The 4,489-nt window shown below is 59.2% G+C and overlaps 1 pseudogene; it reads right to left on the bottom strand.

Moving 5' to 3' along the window:
• Nucleotides 1–287: 287 nt before the first annotated feature.
• Nucleotides 288–1,510, bottom strand: LOC144675943 (scavenger receptor class A member 5 pseudogene; annotated as a pseudogene).
• Between the last annotated feature and the right edge of the window lie 2,979 nt (nt 1,511–4,489).

Here is a 4,489-nt window from a genome sequence, read left to right on the forward strand (position 1 = left end):
ATAAATAGGCAGACAGGCAAACAAGCAGGCAGAGGAGACAGACAGGCGGACAGAGAGACAGGCGGACAGAGAGAGACAGGCAGACAGAGAGAGACAGGCGGACAGAGAGACAGGCAGACAGAGAGAGACAGGCGGACAGAGAGACAGGCAGACAGAGAGAGACAGGCGGACAGAGAGACAGGCGGACAGAGAGATAAACAGACAGACGAACAGGCCGATGTGAACACTAGGCCTGTGAGGCTCCCCGCGTGATGCTCGGGCTGTTTCCCGGCCGGCCGGTCACTGACCTCGGTTGCAGACGACGCCGGCGTCCTCCCGGTGGTTGCAGTTGTGCTGGCCGAGCGGCTTGAGGGTGCAGTCCCGCAGCGAGGCCTCTGTGCCGTAGCACTTGACGTCGTCCAGCCAGATCTCCTCGGAGCCCTGGCCGAAGGTGGCGGAGCCGTGGGCCAGCTCGGCGAAGCCGCAGTCCACCTGCCGGCACACCACCACCGCGTCGGCCACGTCCCAGTAGTCATCGCAGATGGTGCCCCAGGAGCCGTTGTGGAAAACCTCCACCCGGCCGGCGCAGGGGTTGCTCCCGTTCACCAGCCTCACCCTCAGGACGTCCGGGGCTGCTCAGGGGAAGCAGGGAGCGAGAGAGAGAGAGAGAGAGAGGGTCAACGCCAACATCGGGCTCAGGCCGGGGCCACACACACACACGCGGCGCATTGACCGGGTAACTTGGGCACTCATTCGGCATTTTTCTTCGTTGTGTTTTTTTTTTGGTCCGGGGTAGCATGGTGTATGTAGCCCGCCCCTAACTGCCCCCTTTGAAGAGAGAGGGGCATGCTGGGTCATTGCGAGGGGGTTGGGGGCGGGTGTGGGGGGGAGGCAGTGAAGAGCCATCGGCGGGGCCGCTTGTGGGTGGGTGGGTGAATGGAGACACATGGAGGCCGGGCCAGGAAGTCGGGGGTGGGGGGGGAGGGGGGGGTGCGGTGGTTGAGGGGTGTAGGGGTCGGGGGCTGGGGAGGAATAGGTGGATCGGGGGTGAGGGGCAGTCCCATGTGGGAGGGGGGGGTGGACTGGGGGGGGTGCATTTGGGGGGATGGATTGAGGGGGTGGATTGGGGGTGTGGGGGGTGTGGGGGGTGTGGGGGGTGTGGGGGAGGGGGGGTGGATTGGGGGGGGGTGTGGGGGAGGGGGGGTGGATTGGGGGGGGGTGTGGGGGAGGGGGGGTGGATTGGGGGGGGGGTGGGGGACAGTCCCGTGGGGGAGGGGGGGTGGATGGGGGGGGGGTGTGGGGGAGGGGGGGTGGATTGGGGGGGGGGTGGGGGACAGTCCCGTGGGGGAGGGGGGGTGGATTGGGGGGGGTGGGGGACAGTCCCGGGGGGGAGGGGGGGTGTATTGGGGGGGGTGTGGGGGACAGTCCCGGGGGGTCAGTCTGGTCCTTTACAATAAAGGCCCCGACGTTGGAAGAGGTTCCACTTCTTCTGTTGGCGCAAAATCGGTGGAACCTCCCCCACGTTGGCCATTGTCGCCCTCGCCCTCCGGCAATGCCCAGCGCAGGGGCAGGTGTCCAGAGGCACCGGGGCACTCGTGGGCTATGGCCGTGCAGGACGTCACCTGGGGACCCTCCCCGGCGGGATTCCCCAGCGCATCTTCCAGGCTATCCCACCCACCCGGCTACCCCCCACCCCCCCCTCCCAACCCACCCACCCAGAAACCCGGCACTGTGTGCGTGTGGGGTGGGGGCGGGGGGGAGTTAGGGGGCCACCATTTCACGCCAACGCCCAGAAGGCGCCCACCTCGCTCGGTGCGCCTGGGGTCTCCGGTCTGGCTGCTCAGGGGTACCCGGGAGTGGACAGGGGAGGGGGCGGGTGGGGTGGGGAGGGGGTGGATTGGGGGGGGTTGGGGGCTCTCGCAAGACGCAGGGTCGGTCGGGTTTCAGGCGATGGGAGCGTTGAACAAGCAATCGGTAAAGCGCCCGTGGTTCTTACCTTCGAAGGCCAGTCCGAGCTCCACTCCGGAGGGAACTGCGGGTCGAGGGAGAAGGGGGAAGGGAAGAAGGAAAGGACACGGTTAGAAGGCAGGGAAAAGGGGGAAAGCCAAATGCAACGGGCCATTCGGCCCCTCGAGCCTGCCCTGCTGCTGTTCCGCTAGACCGTGGCTCCTCAGTGGCATTTCGGCACATTCCACACCCCCCTCCCCATATCCCTCGGCGCCTCTAACCTCTCTATCGGTCTCAGCCTTGAACAGAATGAATGCCTGAGCCTCCACTGCCCCTTTGGGTGGTGGGATAGAGGTGAGGGTGGGGGGAGTCCCAGATACTCTGTGTAAAGCTCCGTCTTCACCGGAGTCCTGAGTGACCTGCCTCATGTTGTGAGGCTGTGGCCCTGGGCTCTCGAGACTCACTCCCACCTCGACCCCCCACACCCCCCCACCCGGTCCCCCACAAGACAAGACATCTGCCCTGCATCTACCCTGTGACGGCCTGGAAGGATTTTGGAGTGAGGTCTCCTCTCCGTCTTCGAGACTCGGGAGAACTCAGTCCCAGTTTCCTCAATCCCTCCTCATAAGACAATCCCACCATCCCAGGGATGAGTTTGGTGAACCTTCACTGCACTCCCTCTATGGCAAGTATAACCTTCCTTAGATAAGGAGACCAAAACTCTATGTGGTCTGGCCAAGGGTCAATACAATTGCAACAAGACATCTTTATTACTCTCTATTCCTTGCAATAAAGACAATTTCCTTTCCCAATGCCATGCTTTTTAAAAAAGTATTATTATTTATTCATGGGGATGTGGGCGTTGCTGGCTGGGACAGCACTTACTGCCCATCCCTAACTGCCCCTTGAGAAGGTGGTGGGTGAGCCGCCTTCTTGAACCGCTGCAGTCCCTGTGGTGTAGGTACACCCACAGTGCTGTTAGGGAGGGAGTTCCAGGATTTTGTCCCCTGTGGTGTAGGTACACCCACAGTGCTGTTAGGGAGGGAGTTCCAAGATTTTGACCCAGCGACAGTGAAGGAACGGCCGATATATTTCCAAGTCAGGATGGTGAGTGGCTCGGAGGGGAACTTCCAGGTGGTGGTGTTCCCCATGTGTCTGCTGCCCTTGCCTTTTACTTTTCAATGATTCATGAACGAAAACACCCAGGACCCTTTGCACATGAACACTTCCCAATCTCTCAACATTTAAGGAATTCTGCGCTCTTCCGTTTTCACTCGCAAAGTGGTTAACGACAGTAATGATGAACTGATAGTTAAATAACAATTTTGGCAATGGGACCACTAAAGCAACGGTACATGTGTCCGGGGAGGGAGGGGGTGGGATGTATTGGTTATGGCATAATATGAGAGTGGGGCGGTGGGCAATGGGGCATAAAAACCTGGTCAACAGGAAGAGTGTTGTAGGTGGACAGGAAGATTATTGGTGCATATCATTCCCCTCACTCCCTCCACCACCGACGCACAGTAGCAGCAGCGTGTGTACCATCTACAAGATGCACTGCAGCAACTCACCAAGGCTCCTTCGGCAGCACCTTCCAAACCCACGACCACTACCATCTAGAAGGACAAGGGCAGCAAAGACATGGGAACACCACCACCTGGAAGTTCCCCTCCGAGCCACTCACCATCTTGACTTGGAAATATATCGGCTGTTCCTTCACTGTCACTGGGTCAAAATCCTGGAACTCCCTCCCTAACAGCGCTGTGGGTGTACCTACACCACAGGGACAAAATCCTGGAACTCCCTCCCTAACAGCACTGTGGGTGTACCTACACCACAGGGACAAAATCCTGGAACTCCCTCCCTAACAGCACTGTGGGTGTACCTACACCACACGGACAGCAGTGGTTCAAGAAGGCGGCTCACCCACCACCTTCGCAAGGGGCAAGTAGGGGTGGGCAATAAACGCTGGTCCCAGCCAGCGAAGCCCACATCTGGTGAAAAAAACATCGTCGCTATAAGCGTGCGATTAAACAAAACCGTGGGTGTCAGCCATCCCTGGTTCATTACCCCCCCCCCGACAATGCCTTGACCAATCAGAGTCCACACGCGTGATTTGAATCTAAACAAAACTTTGGCAGTTGACTGCTCCCCGGCGCATTGCCTCCACCAATCAAAGTTCACTTGCCCAAAAAGATTTGAGCGCTCTCTTCTCGTGCAGTATAAATTGTTGTTGCCTTTACTTATCGGCATTCTGGCGTCTGTCCCGATGAGCGCGAGACAAAAAGTTCGGAGAGGTGTCCCCTCTTCAGCTGTATTGGTATATAGATCAATGTATAGATGTGTAGCAGGTCGATGTAGGGTTTCAATGCCGGGGGGACATGTTGTCCAATGAGCAATTTCAGGCGCTCTGTATCGGCCAAGTCTGTTTTGCGCCACTATTTGAGGCGAGGTAATGTGCAGCAGTGCTGAGGGCGGGCAAAATTGAGACAGAGGACAGCGGAAACCGGATCTGCGGGAATACCCTGACTGAGAGGGGAGGGACTACCGGACCACACGCGCT

The sequence above is a fragment of the Cetorhinus maximus genome, unplaced genomic scaffold (genome assembly GCF_964194155.1).
Source record: "Cetorhinus maximus unplaced genomic scaffold, sCetMax3.hap1.1 HAP1_SCAFFOLD_1235, whole genome shotgun sequence".
NCBI lineage: Eukaryota > Metazoa > Chordata > Chondrichthyes > Lamniformes > Cetorhinidae > Cetorhinus > Cetorhinus maximus.